Raw genomic sequence first — 22,593 nt, 5'->3', positions numbered from 1 at the left:
GGGGGGGGCACTCACAGTTCGTCTCGGGCTATCCGCAGGAGACCTCCACGCACCATCCGGGCAGCAGGCTTGTCCCTCCAGGTACCACCAGCTCTGGCCAGCCAAGACCGACGTGGCGTGCAAATCGCTAGGACTCTATCTGTTCTGAGCCCAACTCACGGTCCAGGAGCCAGAGAAAGCACTATCCGGCTAGGGTCCACCAAACTCGAGGCCCCGGCGTCTCCAGAGCCAGGCAGGCAGCAAGGACACTCCAGCGCCCCAGTATCCGAGGCAGGATCCAGCGGGGACTCCCTCCGTCGTCCCACCGGCCCCAACCAATCCTGGGAACAGGCCCGGGGAGTAGCGCCTCAGAGCGCACGTCACGAGGAGATTGCAAGGCCACCGGTCAGTAGGGGGCGATCCGCGACCCAGTCCCTCAGGGTCCCCCCGGACGATGACAGCGGCCACCGCGCACTACAGGTGCCGCACTGACCACAGGAGCCAGCTTCCGCGACCCCCGGTCGCACAGACACGGACCGGGCCGGGGGTCGCAAAACTCGAGGCCCCGGTCTCCCGGGGTCCACACAGGCCGCGGCGTCCCCACACCGTCCCGGGGACACCCCAGGGGCAGCCCCCGATGATGCAGGCACTCTCCGCGGTCCCCGCGGGTTCCGGTGCCGATGCTGCTGGGTGAGGGTTCTCCCGACCGGCTCAACCGCCGGCCGACGGTCTCGGGTCGCGAAAATCGAGGCCCCGGCTCTACTCGTGGGCAGTAGGCCGCACCTCGTCGCCAGCAAGTGTGGGTCGCCGGAGCAGCTGAAGAAGCAGGGCGGCACACCGGACAGCTCTCGGTGCCACCCGGAACACTGCCAGCACAGGTAGGGTAGTTTGCGGGGCTCGGGGGCCAGGATAATATCCGGATAATGTGTGGGCCGGCGGGAGCTCCTCTAAGCTGCGACCGCCATCGACGCCCTCCAAGCCACGCCCCCCGACAAATTCGTTTTTAATATTCTACTAGCATTAACTGCCGAACGCGTTCCCAAACTCCTACAAACAGGACTTAACCATTTAGCTCTAGGGACAGCATACAGGGGGCAAACAAACAAAAAATTATTTAGACTTTCACACTGGCCGGGGCATTTAGGACAATGCCCAGTCCCACTACAGCCCCACTTTTTGGTAAACTCCCTTAGAGGCAACAAACCGCATCTAAATTGATGGAATAGTTTACGGTCCAGGGGCTTAGTTATGGCATCCCAGTATTTTTCGAGCTTGGGAGCGTCTTTAATGGCAACAAACAGACCAGTAAGATTACTAGAGCTCAAACTCGAATTCCTCTTTTGAACCACCCAGTCCCAATAGTGAAGTTTTAAATCCTTTTTAGATGGAAAAGTAACAGATGCGGGATCAGACCACAGATCTCCATATCCCATGGCACACAAGGAGGATCTTAAGTCCTTAAACCAGCCTATATTAGAAGAGCCTGGAAGATCTCTGACCTCCAGGCAGGCTTTTGCATATAAATTTAGTTCCGTCGTTGTCCAAAGACGGCGCCAGAATGCTAGTGGACGAAACCTGGCCTGGTCCTCCACAGGCTGGCACCCAAGATCATACAGGCGCGGGATCCGCGGTGTTGACTGTGGTAAACCCGTTGCCATCCTAAGGAATTTATTTTGGGCTGCTTTCAGGGGGTCCAGCTTACTAAAGCCCCATAGTTCCGCCCCATACAGAACGGAGGGGAGAACCTTTGATCCATAAATCTTAACTAGTGGCGAGATTGGCCGCGTAAAAGAACTTTTATGCTCTTTAATCAGGGCACCTCCTATCTGCATATGCTTTAGAGCCATGAGGTCAACCTGATGGGACCAACTTAGGGTCTCACTAAATGTTACTCCCAGATAAGTAAACAACTTAGTTTGTTCCAGTGAAGTCCCCCCATGGTGACCCTTGCTGAAATCGAATTGTGTCCTCTTAATACCATAAATTTTGTCTTAGAGACATTCACCTCAAGCTCATGTTCGCTGCAGAATAGTTCAAACCTCGTCAGTGCATGTTGAAGACCCTGTCGAGTTTTTGAGATCAGAAGAGTATCGTCAGCGAACATGAGCAACGGGATTTTCATTCCAGCAAGTGACGGGGCATCAGTGGGATGGTTATCAAAATATTTGGTAACCCTGTTAATGTATAAAGAGAAAAGGGTAGGGGCTAATACACATCCTTGCCTAACACCTTTAGCAACGGGGAATCTATCCGTTACCTCCCCTGGTTTGCCCCAGCGAACTTGGGCATAAGTGTGTGCATGCAGATTCACCAGGAGACGTACAAGAGGAGCTGGGGAGCTGGCATACCCAATTCTACTAGGCTTTTCCACAAACCAGCCCTCGGAACAAGGTCAAATGCAGACCGTAGATCCACGAAGGCTGCATAGAGTTTACCTTTACCCAAGAAAACCGTCTTCCAATAAAGAAGAATAAAATGAAAGGCCTGGTCTAAAGTGCTCACATGAGACCTAAAGCCTACTTGGAGGGGGGTTAGGATATTAAACTCATCAATCCAATCCTGAATCCTGCCAAGAACAAGGCGGGCTGAGATTTTTTGCACCGCATCTATGAGGCTGATCGGCCGGTAGTTGGAAGGAACCGACCGGTCGCCTTTCTTGTATATTGGCAGGATTTCGGCCCCTGCCCAGGACTCGGGAACCCTTGCACCGGTGGCCAGGGCATTAACCAAATGAACTAGGTAGGGAACCCATAGATCCTGATCTTGTTGGAATATGTCAGCTGGAATACAATAAGGACCGGGTGCCTTGCCCCTAGGAATAGATTGAAAAACAGATATGACTTCACTACTCGAAAACTCCAGTTGATCAGCCGATACTTGACGGATAATATTATCCTGTGCACTACTAAGGCACCTAAATTGTTCCTTGAAGTATCGTACCCACTGTTGTTGACCAACCGAAGCTGGACTAGGACGATCTTCTTGAGATGAACCCCATTTTAGTAGATGCCAAAACCGTTGCAAGTTCCTAGAACTACAGGCTTCTGTTAATATTATCCACCATTCTTTGTGCCCAATTGGCTTTGGCTGTACATTTTGCAACGTTGAATGCCTTCCTACAAGACCTGATTAGAATAGGATTCTTGAGCTTTAATGCCTTGAACAAGTCTCCATGAGTTCGGCGGCACTACTCATTAAACCAATTATTAGTTTTCAGTTTCCCCCTGTTACCCCGTTTGGAAATAGATCTTATAAACAGTTTTTTTAATGCTAAAAACAAACTAGTATGAATAGCAGTAATGGATGCATTAATAGCCTCCTGTGAGTCACACTTAGAAATTTCTACCAGTGTATTGGAAACTAAGGATCGAATCTTTTTTCGTGCATCAACGTCTACAGAGATTTTTGGCCACCGTACCCTTCTCGTATCATTAGTGAGTACCACTTCATCCTGAACTAAGTCGGGCATAACTTTCATTGGCCCAGAAAAGCTAAAATCCCTTAGTTCCACCACCAATGGGTCATGATCGCTTTCCGGGCGAGACTTGACCTCCATATCCACTACATCAGCCCACAACCTAACGCCCAATAATATATAATCAATACGGCTGCTGGATCTGCCATTATTAAAGGTATGTCTGCCCAACCTGTCGGAGCGCACTCTACCATTTAGAGCACGCAAGCCCTGATCCAGGCACAAACCTTTTATAAAAGTAGCCGCCAGTGTCCATTTTTTTATCGGAGGTAATTGTAGCTGGGGAATCCCCCAAACCAAATCTTCGGCCTCGGTGAGTAGGCCGTCATCATGACTCAATGGTTCAAAACCGGTATTCAAATCACCCATGACAACCTTGTGTCCTACCGCCGATACACCACTTAGAAAATCGTCCAAAAGGAGGAGGGTTGGGGAGACCCTACCACCCTGGATACCCCTAGCATATATGTTTATCAAAAGAATATTCAAACCACTAGTTGATTTAATGCTAACCATTAATATGTCAGGGCTATCAATGAACACTTCCTCGGCTACCACACCCTCGTGCTGCCGAATCCAAACGGTCAGGCCGCCCATGGCATGTCCTCTATGACCTCTAGTTGCTGGTTTACTAAAGTTCAAATAGCCAGTAAGGAACATTGGTAAGAGAGCCCAAGTTTCTTGGGAGGACCATACGTCACCATGCTGTATAAATTTCACCCAATCCGGGATACACATACGGGACTCAAGGCCAGCTATGTTCCAGCTTCCAAGCTTAAAACCACATAGGACCACTGGTGCTTTAGTATTATCTTTGGGGGAGGTGTAAACTACATCATGTACGGGTGAGGCTTCATGTGTAGAGATATCATCACCCCTTAAGTCAATAGTACTAGGAAGGCCTTCCTGATTGTCAGTCACCATAACAACATTCTCTACAATTAAATCGGCTTGTGACGCTAATTCAGGTACCAGTTTCATATCCCATATCCCACTCAAGAGAACAGAACTCTCCTTAACACTTTGAGGTGTTTGGCTCTTTGGATCATCAGCGTGACATGATGCTTGGACTGGGGTAACATCGATACCTGTACAATCTATAATAACCTCAGAAACCAAAGGTAGGATAGCTGGTCAATCATTATACTCCAACCCCGAGTGGGATTCATAAAGATTGCTCAACGGGATTTTCCAGTACTCATTAGGCTGGGTGTAATTACCTAAGTTGTATGAGTTTGGATATAAACCATGGGGCTGACGAAAAAATGGGAGGGGTGATGAAATGGGGTGGCCAAAAGGACGAGGATTGTAGTTACCCCAACTCGGGGTGTGTGTAATATTGTTATAGCTCTTGAAGGTTTAAAGGTACTCCTCTATGTTCCCCAGACAAGAGAGACCAAGGGGCAGAAATGGAACAGAGTAATAAAAACAAGAGGAAGACACCTGAAACTCCAAACACATAAAGCTTCGCAATATGAGGACAAAAAAAAAAAAAAAAAAAATATTGTTATAGCTCGGTTTAACATGAGGTCTAAACAAGACCTCTGGATTAATAGGTGGGCCTTGTGAGCAGGGAGTGAGGTTAGACCAGTTCAAAAGTTGAGATTCTTTATTTGGACGCTGTTGGGCATATGATTTAAACAAATTCTCTGGATAAAAATAACTAAGATTCCGTGTGGAAATTCCACCCTCGTTGTTCCCCAGGTACCAATCACTAATATGGGATACAACTCTGCGATCCCTAAAATTAATAATCACAATATCGCCCTCTATATCCTTTGGTCAACGACCCACCCACTTACATCTCCTAACTGAAATATTGTCCCCATTTAGATGGGCAGGAAGGGGTCTTTTGGTTTTCAACCAAAAGATGACTTTATTCTTCAAATTTGCGTTATTTTCCAACTTCCCATCTGAAATAGGGGGCACACCCGTTAGGATGGTGACAAAATTAGCCGAGTCTGGAGGAAGGTCTATTATGCTCCTACGTTCCAAAGTGTGACCCTGAGTGGAATTAATAGGTTTAACAGCCCCTTGAATTACTGAATGCTTTTTTCCTATTAGAGTTGGCTTATTTGAAGCCAACGAAGGCTTCTCTTTAGCAATGTTAGTGGAGCTGGAAGCTTTAGAAGACAATTGTGAAGAATTGGGTTTAGTATTATAGTTAGTGATACTATTGTTTTTACAGGAATTACTAAGAACAACAGAGTCAACACTAGGCTTAGATAATAATCTGGGCTGAGTATTAAGACTCGAGTTTTGGGGTGTGACGGCCGAAGCCAAAAGGGAATCCATTTTATCACCCAGGGACCTAACACGCTCCATGAGAGGGAGCATATATGATTTTAGGAGTTTTTCGAAGATATCGATACACTCCTTATTAAGCCCTATAACACTGTCTTGAGGTAAAAGTGATAATTGAGGGATGCCTAAAGGAACCTCAGTTGCTGAAAGAACATTTTGATCAGTAATAGATTTTACTAATAAAGGAGTGGGGACCTGATAACTGGTGCTTTTCCTTTTGACTCCACCCTTTTTCCTTTTTTTTCTTGGTGGAGAACACACAGGCCTTTTAGAGTTCATAGGCTTAGGACCAGTCTCACTATTAACAAGTGGCAAGATATTCTCACGTGGACCAACACTGTCTAAAAAGTTGTTAGTAGGGCTAGAATGCAAATTGGAAACTATACTCTGAGCAGCAGGGGTGTTAAGGTCAATAAGACTAGTTGAGTCGATAGGAGGGCTATTAATGTTGCCCTCACTAATAGTTACAGAGTGAGTGGGGGAAGTATCAGGGGCCCAAAAAATACTAGGTATTTGATCAAAACTAGATTTATCGGCCTCTCCAGCCATCCTCCCAGTACTAGCCAATTCTTGTGAATTATTTAAGTCTAGTTGGGTAGACAGAGGTATTTTTTTAAGATGTTCTATAGAGCGACGACGCTCCGCACGTTTCTCAGCTAATAGGATTTCTTTATCTATCTCCTTGTTTGCCCTTTCGAAGTATTTGTCGAGAGGCCCCAGAAAGGAGACCCCGACACTAGATGGTAATGAGCAAGATATTTCAATAGCTGGATAGAATTAATAATGATCCTCCGAAGCTTACTACACCAATAAAACAATACAGCCAAAGAAAATGACTTTATCAGGGAGTTAATATAAGAGACAGGGCCCAGCCCAGCCTCCTTCGGCCTCTGACAGCCACAGACGGCCCCGCCCTTGTCCCGGGCTTCTCCCGGTCGCTCCCGTGCGCTCCCGCGCAGCGGGGATAGGTAATTACCTTTATATGAACAATGTGAGAGGGGAGGAGCATGCAGGGAGAGCGGCCCAGGTGCTGGCAATTGGGTCTGGCGGGCGCTCCTGGGACTTGGAGTCCTGCGCCCGCACTCGCTCGCAGCCCCGCACCACACAGTCACCCACAGTCACTGCCTCAGGCAAAGGACGACAAACTCCACAGTCCGACCTCGCTAATGCTGAATGAAGCCCCCACACGAAGCGGGACCCGCGAATCGGGTCCTGCGAGCAGTAGAAACAAAAGCAAGGAAAACTTCACTGGCACAGAATCCCAACGTGAGCACTTGCAGACAGACAGTGTCCTCACCTATACACCTATACATAAACCAAGCTGCTGTTCGCGTGCTACTCAATGGTGGACACCTTCGAGCATTGATTTATACGCGGCCGTCCAGCCGCCGAGTATGCACCACCCCGGTACCGTGGGGGCCACGAAAGGGAAGCAGCAGTCGTACTTGGAATCGAGGACGGGCCCACTTGTGGAGTCCATTCAGGACTTGATTGTGTGCTTCCCGGACCACACTTCCCAGAATGCACAGTCTCATTTGAGCCTCCATCGGTGGGTGTGTTATATTTAAAATGGGGAAGTGGGTCGGCGGTTGTGCACACCGCTTCCGTTAAAGCCCCTGAAGAGAAGCATATGGAGCTTCGAAACGCGTCGGGCAGATCCCGTACCGAGCGGCATCTACGAGTGGATCCCCGTCCTCACCTATACATAAACCAAGCTGCTGTTCGCGTGCTACTCAAAGGTGGACACCTTCGAGCATTGATTTATATGCGGCCGTCCAGCCGCGGAGTATGGACCACCCGGTACCCTGGGGGTCACGAAAGTGAAGCAGCAGTCGTACTTGGAATCGAGGACGGGCCCACTTGTGGAGTCCATACAGGACTTGATTGTGTGCTTCCCGGACCACACTTCCCAGAATGCACAGTCTCATTTGAGCCTCCCATCGGTGGGTGTGTTATATTTAAAATGGCGAAGTGGGTCGGCGGTTGTGCACATTGCTTCCGTTAAAGCCCCTGAAGAGAAGCATATGGAGCTTCGAAACGCGTCGGGCAGTTCCCGTACGGAGCGGCATCTACGAGTGGATCCCCATCCTCATCTATACAATTCAATTCAAAGAAGTCTTTATTCGATTAATACATCATAAAAGACATACATAACAACATACACAAAACAAAATGAAATTAATATAAACATGATAAAAACATCTAAGACCATATTAAATCACTTGTACAGGCTTCTTTTGGATGAATTAAAAAAAATTAATTATTTCTTTTTATTCCCAATAAAACTCATTAAATTTTCACGGTATTACAAATCATTATGTGCTACACAAGAATTAAAGCACAAGGGATTGTAGATGGACACCTAAGTTTGTTTAATAAACCTGATTCTTATAATCCAGGCCCATCCCAAATATTTTGCTACACCCGTTACAATTAAAGGGGACACATTCGTTTTTAATATTCTACTAGCATTAACTGCCGAACGCGTTCCCAAACTCCTACAAACAGGACTTAACCATTTAGCTCTAGGGACAGCATACAGGGGGCAAACAAACAAAAAATTATTTAGACTTTCACACTGGCCGGGGCATTTAGGACAATGCCCAGTCCCACTACAGCCCCACTTTTTGGTAAACTCCCTTAGAGGCAACAAACCGCATCTAAGTTGATGGAATAGTTTACGGTCCAGGGGCTTAGTTATGGCATCCCAGTATTTTTCGAGCTTGGGAGCGTCTTTAATGGCAACAAACAGACCAGTAAGATTACTAGAGCTCAAACTCGAATTCCTCTTTTGAACCACCCAGTCCCAATAGTGAAGTTTTAAATCCTTTTTAGAGGGAAAAGTAACAGATGCTGGATCAGACCACAGATCTCCATACCCCAGGGCACACAGGGAGGATCTTAAGTCCTTAAACCAGCCTATATTAGAAGAGCCTGGAAGATCTCTGACCTCCAGGCAGGCTTTTGCATATAAATTTAGTTCCGTCGTTGTCCAAAGACGGCGCCAGAATGCTAGTGGACGAAACCTGGCCTGGTCCTCCACAGGCTGGCACCCAAGATCATACAGGCGCGGGATCCGCGGTGTTGACTGTGGTAAACCCGTTGCCATCCTAAGGAATTTATTTTGGGCTGCTTTCAGGGGGTCCAGCTTACTAAAGCCCCATAGTTCCGCCCCATACAGAACGGAGGGGAGAACCTTTGATCCATAAATCTTAACTAGTGGCGAGATTGGCCGCGTAAAAGAACTTTTATGCTCTTTAATCAGGGCACCTCCTATCTGCATATGCTTTAGAGCCATGAGGTCAACCTGATGGGACCAACTTAGGGTCTCACTAAATGTTACTCCCAGATAAGTAAACAACTTAGTTTGTTCCAGTGAAGTCCCCCCCATGGTGACCCTTGCTGAAATCGAATTGTGTCCTCTTAATACCATAAATTTTGTCTTAGAGACATTCACCTCAAGCTCATGTTCGCTGCAGAATAGTTCAAACCTCGTCAGTGCATGTTGAAGACCCTGTCGAGTTTTTGAGATCAGAAGAGCATCGTCAGCGAACATGAGCAACAGGATTTTCATTCCAGCAAGTGACGGGGCATCAGTGGGATGGTTATCAAAATATTTGGTAACCCTGTTAATGTATAAAGAGAAAAGGGTAGGGGCTAATACACATCCTTGCCTAACACCTTTAGCAACGGGGAATCCATCCGTTACCTACCCTGGTTTGCCCCAGCGAACTTGGGCATAAGTGTGTGCATGCAGATTCACCAGGAGACGTACAAGAGGAGCTGACATACCCAATTCTACAAGGCTTTTCCACAAACCAGCCCTCGGAACAAGGTCAAATGCAGACCGTAGATCCACGAAGGCTGCATAGAGTTTACCTTTACGCAAGAAAACCGTCTTCCAATAAAGAAGAATAAAACGAAAGGCCTGGTCTAAAGTGCTCACATGAGACCTAAAGCCTGCTTGGAGGGGGGTTAGGATATTAAACTCATCAATCCAATCCTGAATCCTGCCAAGAACAAGGCGGGCTGAGATTTTTTGCACCGCATCTATGAGGCTGATCGGCTGGTAGTTGGAAGGAACCGACCGGTCGCCTTTCTTGTATATTGGCAGGATTTCGGCCCCTGCCCAGGACTCGGGAACCCTTGCACCGGTGGCCAGGGCATTAACCAATTGAACTAGGTAGGGAACCCATAGATCCTGATCTTGTTGGAATATGTCAGCTGGAATACAATAAGGACCGGGTGCCTTGCCCCTAGGAATAGATTGAAAAACAGATATGACTTCACTACTCGAAAACTCTAGTTGATCAGCCGATACTGGACGGATAATATTATCCTGTGCACTACTAAGGCACCTAAATTGTTCCTTGAAGTATCGTACCCACTGTTGTTGACCAACCGAAGCTGGACTAGGACGATCTTCTTGAGATGAACCCCATTTTAGTAGATGCCAAAACCGTTGCAAGTTCCTAGAACTACAGGCTTCTGTTAATATTATCCACCGTTCTTTGTCCCAATTGGCTTTGGCTGTACATTTTGCAACGTTGAATGCCTTCCTACAAGACCTGATTAGAATAGGATTCTTGAGCTTTAATGCCTTGAACAAGTCTCCATGAGTTCGGCGGCACTACTCATTAAACCAATTATTAGTTTTCAGTTTCCCCCTGTTACCACGTTTGGAAATAGATCTTATAAACAGTTTTTTTAATGCTAAAAACAAACTAGTATGAATAGCAGTAATGGATGCATTAATAGCCTCCTGTGAGTCACACTTAGAAATTTCTACCAGTGTATTGGAAACTAAGGATCGAATCTTTTTTCGTGCATCAACGTCTACAGAGATTTTTGGCCACCGTACCCTTCTCGTATCATTAGTGAGTACCACTTCATCCTGAACTAAGTCGGGCATAACTTTCATTGGCCCAGAAAAGCTAAAATCCCTTAGTTCCACCACCAATGGGTCATGATCGCTTTCCGGGCGAGACTTGATCTCCATATCCACTACATCAGCCCACAACCTAACGCCCAATAATATATAATCAATACGGCTGCTGGATCTGCCATTATTAAAGGTATGTCTGCCCAACCTGTCGGAGCGCACTCTACCATTTAGAGCACGCAAGCCCTGATCCAGGCACAAACCTTTTATAAAAGTAGCCGCCAGTGTCCATTTTTTTATCGGAGGTAATTGTAGCTGGGGAATCCCCCAAACCAAATCTTCGGCCTCGGTGAGTAGGCCGTCATCATGACTCAATGGTTCAAAACAGGTATTCAAATCACCCATGACAACCTTGTGTCCTACCGCCGATACACCACTTAGAAAATCGTCCAAAAGGAGGAGGGTTGGGGAGACCCTACCACCCTGGATACCCCTAGCATATATGTTTATCAAAAGAATATTCAAACCACTAGTTGATTTAATGCTAACCATTAATATGTCAGGGCTATCAATGAACACTTCCTCGGCTACTACACCCTCGTGCTGCCGAATCCAAACGGTCAGGCCGCCCATGGCATGTCCTCTATGACCTCTAGTTGCTGGTTTACTAAAGTTCAAATAGCCAGTAAGGAACATTGGTAAGAGAGCCCAAGTTTCTTGGGAGGACCATACGTCACCATGCTGTATAAATTTCACCCAATCCGGGATACACATACGGGACTCAAGGCCAGCTATGTTCCAGCTTCCAAGCTTAAAACCACATAGGACCACTGGAGCTTTAGTATTATCTTTGGGGGAGGTGTAAACTACATCATGTACGGGGGAGGCTTCATGTGTAGAGATATCATCACCCCTTAAGTCAATAGTACTAGGAAGGCCTTCCTGATTGTCAGTCACCATAACAACATTCTCTACAATGAAATCGGCTTGTGACGCTAATTCAGGTACCAGTTTCATATCCCATATCCCACTCAAGAGAACAGAACTCTCCTTAACACTTTGAGGTGTTTGGCTCTTTGGATCATCAGCGTGACATGATGCTTGGACTGGGGTAACATCGATACCTGTACAATCTATAATAACCTCAGAAACCAAAGGTAGGATAGCTGGTCAATCATTATACTCCAACCCCGAGTGGGATTCATAAAGATTGCTCAACGGGATTTTCCAGTACTCATTAGGCTGGGTGTAATTACCTAAGTTGTATGAGTTTGGATATAAACCATGGGGCTGACGACAAAAATGGGAGGGGTGATGAAATGGGGTGGCCAAAAGGACGAGGATTGTAGTTACCCCAACTCGGGGTGTGTGTAATATTGTTATAGCTCTTGAAGGTTTAAAGGTACTCCTCTATGTTCCCCAGACAAGAGAGACCAAGGGGCAGAAACGGAACAGAGTAATAAAAACAAGAGGAAGACACCTGAAACTCCAAACACATAAAGCTTCGCAATATGAGGACAAAAAAAAAGAAAAAAAATCAAAATAAAAAATATTGTTATAGCTCGGTTTAACATGAGGTCTAAACAAGACCTCTGGATTAATAGGTGGGCCTTGTGAGCAGGGAGTGAGGTTAGACCAGTTCAAATGTTGAGATTCTTTATTTGAACGCTGTTGGGCATATGATTTAAACAAATTCTCTGGATAAAAATAACTAAGATTCCGTGTGGAAATTCCACCCTCGTTGTTCCCCAGGTACCAATCACTAATATGGGATACAACTCTGCGATCCCTAAAATTAATATTCACAATATCGCCCTCTATATCCTTTGGTCAAAGACCCACCCACTTACATCTCCTAACTGAAATATTGTCCCCATTTAGATGGGCAAGAAGGGGTCTGTTGGTTTTCAACCAAAAGATGACTTTATTCTTCAAATTTGCGTTATTTTCCAACTTCCCATCTGAAATAGGGGGCACACCCGTTAGGATGGTGACAAAATTAGCCGAGTCTGGAGGAAGGTCTATTATGCTCCTACGTTCCAAAGTGTGACCCTGAGTGGAATTAATAGGTTTAACAGCCCCTTGAATTACTGAATGCTTTTTTCCTATTAGAGTTGGCTTATTTGAAGCCAACGAAGGCTTCTCTTTAGCAATGTTAGTGGAGCTGGAAGCTTTAGAAGACAATTGTGAAGAATTGGGTTTAGTATTATAGTTAGTGATACTATTGTTTTTACAGGAATTACTAAGAACAACAGAGTCAACACTAGGCTTAGATAATAATCTGGGCTGAGTATTAAGACTCGAGTTTTGGGGTGTGACGGCCGAAGCCAAAAGGGAATCCATTTTATCACCCAGGGACCTAACACGCTCCATGAGAGGGAGCATATATGATTTTAGGAGTTTCTCGAAGATATCGATACACTCCTTATTAAGCCCTATAACACTGTCTTGAGGTAAAAGTGATAATTGAGGGATGCCTAAAGGAACCTCAGTTGCTGAAAGAACATTTTGATCAGTAATAGATTTTACTAATAAAGGAGTGGGGACCTGATAACTGGTGCTTTTCCTTTTGACTCCACCCTTTTTCCTTTTTTTTCTTGGTGGAGAACACACAGGCGTTTTAGAGTTCATAGGCTTAGGACCAGTCTCACTATTAACAAGTGGCAAGATATTCTCACGTGGACCAACACTGTCTAAAAAGTTGTTAGTAGGGCTAGAATGCAAATTGGAAACTATACTCTGAGCAGCAGGGGTGTTAAGGTCAATAAGACTAGTTGAGTCGATAGGAGGGCTATTAATGTTGCCCTCACTAATAGTTACAGAGTGAGTGGGGGAAGTATCAGGGGCCCAAAAAATACTAGGTATTTGATCAAAACTAGATTTATCGGCCTCTCCAGCCATCCTCCCAGTACTAGCCAATTCTTGTGAAATATTTAAGTCTAGTTGGGTAGACAGAGGTATTTTTTTAAGATGTTCTATAGAGCGACGACGCTCCGCACGTTTCTCAGCTAATAGGATTTCTTTATCTATCTCCTTGTTTGCCCTTTCGAAGTATTTGTCGAGAGGCCCCAGAAAGGAGACCCCGACACTAGATGGTAATGAGCAAGACATTTCAATAGCTGGATAGAATTAATAATGATCCTCCGAAGCTTACTACACCAATAAAACAATATAGCCAAAGAAAATGACTTTATCAGGGAGTAAATATAAGAGACAGGGCCCAGCCCAGCCTCCTTCGGCCTCTGACGGCCACAGACGGCCCCGCCCTTGTCCCGGGCTTCTCCCGGTCGCTCCCGTGCGCTCCCGCGCAGCGGGGATAGGTAATTACCTTTATATGAACAATGTGAGAGGGGAGGAGCATGCAGGGAGAGCGGCCCAGGTGCTGGCAATTGGGTCTGGTGGGCGCTCCTGGGACTTGGAGTCCTGCGCCCGCACTCGCTCGCAGCCCCGCACCACACAGTCACCCACAGTCACTGCCTCAGGCAAAGGACGACAAACTCCACAGTCCGACCTCGCTAATGCTGAATGAAGCCCCCACACGAAGCGGGTTCCGCGAGCAGTAGAAACAAAAGCAGGGAAAACTTCACTGGCACAGAATCCCAACGTGAGCACTTGCAGACAGTGTCCCAGCAAGCATCCAGAAAGAGAGGTTTATAAAAAACGATGGTGGGGAGGAGCATGCAGGGAGAGTGGCCCAGGTGCTGGCAATTGGGTCTGGGGGGCGCTCCTGGGACTTGGAGTCCTGCGCCCGCACTCGCTCGCAGCCCCGCACCACACAGTCACCCACAGTCACTGCCTCAGGCGAAGGACGACAAACTCCACAGTCCGACCTCGCTAATGCTGAATGAAGCCCCCACACGAAGCGGGACCCGCAAAGCGGGTTCCGCGAGCAGTAGAAACAAAAGCAAGGAAAGCTTCACTGGCACAGAATCCCAACGTGAGCACTTGCAGACAGACAGTGTCCTCACCTATACACCTATACATAAACCAAGCTGCTGTTCGCGTGCTACTCAATGGTGGACACCTTCGAGCATTGATTTATACGCGGCCGTCCAGCCGCGGAGTTTGCACCACCCCGGTACCCTGGGGGCCACGAAAGGGAAGCAGCAGTCGTACTTGGAATCGAGGACGGGCCCACTTGTGGAGTCCATTCAGGACTTGATTGTGTGCTTCCCGGACCACACTTCCCAGAATGCACAGTCTCATTTGAGCCTCCATCGGTGGGTGTGTTATATTTAAAATGGGGAAGTGGGTCGGCGGTTGTGCACACCGCTTCCGTTAAAGCCCCTGAAGAGAAGCATATGGAGCTTCGAAACGCGTCGGGCAGATCCCGTACCGAGCGGCATCTACGAGTGGATCCCCGTCCTCACCTATACATAAACCAAGCTGCTGTTCGCGTGCTACTCAAAGGTGGACACCTTCGAGCATTGATTTATACGCGGCCGTCCAGCCGCGGAGTATGGACCACCCGGTACCCTGGGGGTCACGAAAGTGAAGCAGCAGTCGTACTTGGAATCGAGGACGGGCCCACTTGTGGAGTCCATACAGGACTTGATTGTGTGCTTCCCGGACCACACTTCCCAGAATGCACAGTCTCATTTGAGCCTCCCATCGGTGGGTGTGTTATATTTAAAATGGCGAAGTGGGTCGGCGGTTGTGCACATTGCTTCCGTTAAAGCCCCTGAAGAGAAGCATATGGAGCTTCGAAACGCGTCGGGCAGTTCCCGTACGGAGCGGCATCTACGAGTGGATCCCCATCCTCATCTATACAATTCAATTCAAAGAAGTCTTTATTCGATTAATACATCATAAAAGACATACATAACAACATACACAAAAAAAAATGAAATTAATATAAACATGATAAAAACATCTAAGACCATATTAAATCACTTGTACAGGCTTCTTTTGGATGAATTAAAAAAAAAATTAATTATTTCTTTTTATTCCCAATAAAACTCATTAAATTTTCACGGTATTACAAATCATTATGTGCTACACAAGAATTAAAGCACAAGGGATTGTAGATGGACACCTAAGTTTGTTTATTAAACCTGATTCTTATAATCCAGGCCCATCCCAAATATTTTGCTACACCCGTTACAATTAAAGGGGACAAATTTGTTTTTAATATTCTACTAGCATTAACTGCCGAACGCGTTCCCAAACTCCTACAAACAGGACTTAACCATTTAGCTCTAGGGACAGCATACAGGGGGCAAACAAACAAAAAATTATTTAGACTTTCACACTGGCCGGGGCATTTAGGACAATGCCCAGTCCCACTACAGCCCCACTTTTTGGTAAACTCCCTTAGAGGCAACAAACCGCATCTAAATTGATGGAATAGTTTACGGTCCAGGGGCTTAGTTATGGCATCCCAGTATTTTTCGAGCTTGGGAGCGTCTTTAATGGCAACAAACAGACCAGTAAGATTACTAGAGCTCAAACTCGAATTCCTCTTTTGAACCACCCAGTCCCAATAGTGAAGTTTTAAATCCTTTTTAGAGGGAAAAGTAACGGATGCGGGATCAGACCACAGATCTCCATACCCCAGGGCACACAGGGAGGATCTTAAGTCCTTAAACCAGCCTATATTAGAAGAGCCTGGAAGATCTCTGACCTCCAGGCAGGCTTTTGCATATAAATTTAGTTCCGTCGTTGTCCAAAGACGGCGCCAGAATGCTAGTGGACGAAACCTGGCCTGGTCCTCCACAGGCTGGCACCCAAGATCATACAGGCGCGGGATCCGCGGTGTTGACTGTGGTAAACCCGTTGCCATCCTAAGGAATTTATTTTGGGCTGCTTTCAGGGGGTCCAGCTTACTAAAGCCCCATAGTTCCGCCCCATACAGAACGGAGGGGAGAACCTTTGATCCATAAATCTTAACTAGTGGCGAGATTGGCCGCGTAAAAGAACTTTTATGCTCTTTAATCAGGGCACCTCCTATCTGCATATGCTTTAGAGCCATGAGGTCAACCTGATGGGACCAACTTAGGGTCTCACTAAATGTTACTCCCAGATAAGTAAACAACTTAGTTTGTTCCAGTGAAGTCCCCCCCATGGTGACCCTTGCCGAAATCGAATTGTGTCCTCTTAATACCATAAATTTTGTCTTAGAGACATTCACCTCAAGCTCATGTTCGCTGCAGAATAGTTCAAACCTCGTCAGTGCATGTTGAATACCCTGTCGAGTTTTTGAGATCAGAAGAGTATCGTCAGCGAACATGAGCAACGGGATTTTCATTCCAGCAAGTGACGGGGCATCAGTGGGATGGTTATCAAAATATTTGGTAACCCTGTTAATGTATAAAGAGAAAAGGGTAGGGGCTAATACACATCCTTGCCTAACACCTTTAGCAACGGGGAATCTATCCGTTACCTCCCCTGGTTTGCCCCAGCGAACTTGGGCATAAGTGTGTGCATGCAGATTCACCAGGAGACGTGCAAGAGGAGCTGGCATACCCAATTCTACTAGGCTTTTCCACAAACCAGCCCTCGGAACAAGGTCAAATGCAGACCGTAGATCCACGAAGGCTGCATAGAGTTTACCTTTACCCAAGAAAACCGTCTTCCAATAAAGAAGAATAAAACGAAAGGCCTGGTCTAAAGTGCTCACATGAGACCTAAAGCCTGCTTGGAGGGGGGTTAGGATATTAAACTCATCAATCCAATCCTGAATCCTGCCAAGAACAAGGCGGGCTGAGATTTTTTGCACCGCATCTATGAGGCTGATCGGCCGGTAGTTGGAAGGAACCGACCGGTCGCCTTTCTTGTATATTGGCAGGATTTCGGCCCCTGCCCAGGACTCGGGAACCCTTGCACCGGTGGCCAGGGCATTAACCAATTGAACTAGGTAGGGAACGAATAGATCCTGATCTTGTTGGAATATGTCAGCTGGAATACAATCAGGACCGGGTGCCTTGCCCCTAGGAATAGATTGCAAAACAGATATGACTTCACTACTCGAAAACTCCAGTTGATCAGCCGATACTGGACGGATAATATTATCCTGTGCACTACTAAGGCACCTAAATTGTTCCTCGAAGTATCGTACCCACTGTTGTTGACCAACCGAAGCTGGACTAGGACGATCTTCTTGAGATGAACCCCATTTTAGTAGCTGCCAAAACAGTTGCAAGTTCCTAGAACTACAGGCTTCTGTTAATATTATCCACCGTTCTTCGTCCCAATTGGCTTTGGCTGTACGTTTTGCAACGTTGAATGCCTTCCTACAAGACCTGATTAGAATAGGATTCTTGAGCTTTAATGCCTTGAACAAGTCTCCATGAGTTCGGCGGCACTCATCATTAAACCAATTATTAGTTTTCAGTTTCCCCCTGTTACCCCATTTGGAAATAGATCTTATAAACAGTTTTTTTAATGCTAAAAACAAACTAGTATGAATAGCAGTAATGGATGCATTAATAGCCTCCTGTGAGTCACACTTAGAAATTTCTACCAGTGTATTGGAAACTAAGGATCGAATCTTTTTGCGTGCATCAACGTCTACAGAGATTTTTGGCCACCGTACCCTTCTCGTATCATTAGTGAGTACCACTTCATCCTGAACTAAGTCGGGCATAACTTTCATTGGCCCAGAAAAGCTAAAATCCCTTAGTTCCACCACCAATGGGTCATGATCGCTTTCCGGGCGAGACTTGACCTCCATATCCACTACATCAGCCCACAACCTAACGCCCAATAATATATAATCAATACGGCTGCTGGATCTGCCATTATTAAAGGTATGTCTGCCCAACCTGTCGGAGCGCACTCTACCATTTAGAGCACGCAAGCCCTGATCCAGGCACAAACCTTTTATAAAAGTAGCCGCCAGTGTCCATTTTTTTATCGGAGGTAATTCTAGCTGGGGAATCCCCCAAACCAAATCTTCGGCCTCGGTGAGTAGGCCGTCATCATGACTCAATGGTTCAATACAGGTATTCAAATCACCCATGACAACCTTGTGTCCTACTGCCGATACACCACTTAGAAAATCGTCCAAAAGGAGGAGGGTTGGGGAGACCCTACCACCCTGGATACCCCTAGCATATATGTTTATCAAAAGAATATTCAAACCACTAGTTGATTTAATGCTAACCATTAATATGTCAGGGCTATCAATGAACACTTCCTCGGCTACCACACCCTCGTGCTGCCGAATCCAAACGGTCAGGCCGCCCATGGCATGTCCTCTATGACCTCTAGTTGCTGGTTTACTAAAGTTCAAATAGCCAGTAAGGAACATTGGTAAGAGAGCCCAAGTTTCTTGGAAGGACCATACGTCACCATGCTGTATAAATTTCACCCAATCCGGGATACACATACGGGACTCAAGGCCAGCTATGTTCCAGCTTCCAAGCTTAAAACCACATAGGACCACTGGAGCTATAGTATTATCTTTGGGGGAGGTGTAAACTACATCATGTACGGGGGAGGCTTCATGTGTAGAGATATCATCACCCCTTAAGTCAATAGTACTAGGAAGGCCTTCCTGATTGTCAGTCACCATAACAACATTCTCTACAATTAAATCGGCTTGTGACGCTAATTCAGGTACCAGTTTCATATCCCATATCCCACTCAAGAGAACAGAACTCTCCTTAACACTTTGAGGTGTTTGGCTCTTTGGATCATCAGCGAGACATGATGCTTGGACTGGGGTAACATCGATACCCGTACAATCTATAATAACCTCAGAAACCAAAGGTAGGATAGCTGGTCAATCATTATACTCCATCCCCGAGTGGGATTCATAAAGATTGCTCAACGGGATTTTCCAGTACTCATTAGGCTGGGTGTAATTACCTAAGTTGTATGAGTTTGGATATAAACCATGGGGCTGACGAAAAAATGGGAGGGCTGATGAAATGGGGTGGCCAAAAGGACGAGGATTGTAGTTACCCCAACTCGGGGTGTGTGTAATATTGTTATAGCTCAGTTTAACATGAGGTCTAAACAAGACCTCTGGATTTATAGGTGGGCCTCGTGAGCAGGGAGTGAGGTTAGACCAGTTCAAATGTTGAGATTCTTTATTTGAACGCTGTTGGGCATATTATTTAAACAAATTCTCTGGATAAAAATAACTAAGATTCCGTGTGGAAATTCCACCCTCGTTGTTCCCCAGGTACCAATCACTAATATGGGATACAACTCTGCGATCCCTAAAATTAATAATCACAATATCGCCCTCTATATCCTTTGGTCAAAGACCCACCCACTTACATCTCCTAACTGAAATATTGTCCCCATTTAGATGGGCAGGAAGGGGTCTGTTGGTTTTCAACCAAAAGATGACTTTATTCTTCAAATTTGCGTTATTTTCCAACTTCCCATCTGAAATAGGGGGCACACCCGTTAGGATGGTGACAAAATTAGCCGAGTCTGGAGGAAGGTCTATTATGCTCCTACGTTCCAAAGTGTGACCCTGAGTGGAATTAATAGGTTTAACAGCCCCTTGAATTACTAAATGTTTTTTTCCTATTAGAGTTGGCTTATTTGAAGCCAACGAAGGCTTCTCTTTAGCAATGTTAGTGGAGCTGGAAGCTTTAGAAGACAATTGTGAAGAATTGGGTTTAGTATTATAGTTAGTGATACTATTGTTTTTACAGGAATTACTAAGAACAACAGAGTCAACACTAGGCTTAGATAATAATCTGGGCTGAGTATTAAGACTCGAGTTTTGGGGTGTGACGGCCGAAGCCAAAAGGGAATCCATTTTATCACCCAGGGACCTAACACGCTCCATGAGAGGGAGCATATATGATTTTAGGAGTTTCTCGAAGATATCGATACACTCCTTATTAAGCCCTATAACACTGTCTTGAGGTAAAAGTGATAATTGAGGGATGCCTAAAGGAACCTCAGTTGCTGGAAGAACATTTTGATCAGTAATAGATTTTACCAATAAAGGAGTGGGGACCTGATAACTGGTGCTTTTCCTTTTGACTCCACCCATTTCCCTTTTTTTCTTGGTGGAGAACACACAGGCGTTTTAGAGTTCATAGGCTTAGGACCAGTCTCACTATTAACAAGTGGCAAGATATTCTCACGTGGACCAACACTGTCTAAAAAGTTGTTAGTAGGGCTAGAATGCAAATTGGAAACTATACTCTGAGCAGCAGGGGTGTTAAGGTCAATAAGACTAGTTGAGTCGATAGGAGGGCTATTAATGTTGCCCTCACTAATAGTTACAGAGTGAGTGGGGGAAGTATCAGGGGCCCAAAAAATACTAGGTATTTGATCAAAACTAGATTTATCGGCCTCTCCAGCCATCCTCCCAGTACTAGCCAATTCTTGTGAAATATTTAAGTCTAGTTGGGTAGACAGAGGTATTTTTTTAAGATGTTCTATAGAGCGACGACGCTCCGCACGTTTCTCAGCTAACAGGATTTCTTTATCTATCTCCTTGTTTGCCCTTTCGAAGTATTTGTCGAGAGGCCCCAGAAAGGAGACCCCGACACTAGATGGTAATGAGCAAGACATTTCAATAGCTGGATAGAATTAATAATGATCCTCCGAAGCTTACTACACCAATAAAACAATACAGCCAAAGAAAATGACTTTATCAGGGAGTAAATATAAGAGACAGGGCCCAGCCCAGCCTCCTTCGGCCTCTGACGGCCACAGACGACCCCGCCCTTGTCCCGGGCTTCTCCCGGTCGCTCCCGTGCGCTCCCGCGCAGCGGGGATAGGTAATTACCTTTATATGAACAATGTGAGAGGGGAGGAGCATGCAGGGAGAGCGGCCCAGGTGCTGGCAATTGGGTCTGGCGGGCGCTCCTGGGACTTGGAGTCCTGCGCCCGCACTCGCTCGCAGCCCCGCACCACACAGTCACCCACAGTCACTGCCTCAGGCAAAGGACGACAAACTCCACAGTCCGACCTCGCTAATGCTGAATGAAGCCCCCACACGAAGCGGGTTCCGCGAGCAGTAGAAACAAAAGCAGGGAAAACTTCACTGGCACAGAATCCCAACGTGAGCACTTGCAGACAGTGTCCCAGCAAGCATCCAGAAAGAGAGGTTTATAAAAAACGATGGTGGGGAGGAGCATGCAGGGAGAGCGGCCCAGGTGCTGGCAGTGGGTCTGGGGGGGGCGCTCCTGGGACTTGGAGTCCTGCGCCCGCACTCGCTCGCAGCCCCGCACCACACAGTCACCCACAGTCACTGCCTCAGGCGAAGGACGACAAACTCCACAGTCCGACCTCGCTAATGCTGAATGAAGCCCCCACACGAAGCGGGACCCGCGAAGCGGGTTCCGCGAGCAGTAGAAACAAAAGCAAGGAAAACTTCACTGGCACAGAATCCCAACATGAGCACTTGCAGACAGACAGTGTCCTCACCTATACACCTATACATAAACCAAGCTGCTGTTCGCGTGCTACTCAATGGTGGACACCTTCGAGCATTGATTTATACGCGGCCGTCCAGCCGCGGAGTTTGCACCACCCCGGTACCCTGGGGGCCACGAAAGGGAAGCAGCAGTCGTACTTGGAATCGAGGACGGGCCCACTTGTGGAGTTCATTCAGGACTTGATTGTGTGCTTCCCGGACCACACTTCCCAGAATGCACAGTCTCATTTGAGCCTCCATCGGTGGGTGTGTTATATTTAAAATGGGGAAGTGGGTCGGCGGTTGTGCACACCGCTTCCGTTAAAGCCCCTGAAGAGAAGCATATGGAGCTTCGAAACGCGTCGGGCAGATCCCGTACCGAGCGGCATCTACGAGTGGATCCCCGTCCTCACCTATACATAAACCAAGCTGCTTTTCGCGTGCTACTCAAAGGTGGACACCTTCGAGCATTGATTTATACGCGGCCGTCCAGCCGGGGAGTATGCACCACCCGGTACCCTGGGGGTCACGAAAGTGAAGCAGCAGTCGTACTTGGAATCGAGGACGGGCCCACTTGTGGAGTCCATACAGGACTTGATTGTGTGCTTCCCGGACCAC

This window comes from Lissotriton helveticus, chromosome 10, assembly GCF_964261635.1.
Source record: "Lissotriton helveticus chromosome 10, aLisHel1.1, whole genome shotgun sequence".
In the NCBI taxonomy this organism is placed as follows: Eukaryota; Metazoa; Chordata; class Amphibia; order Caudata; family Salamandridae; genus Lissotriton; species Lissotriton helveticus.
Note: the sequence above shows the minus strand (reverse complement) of the source record.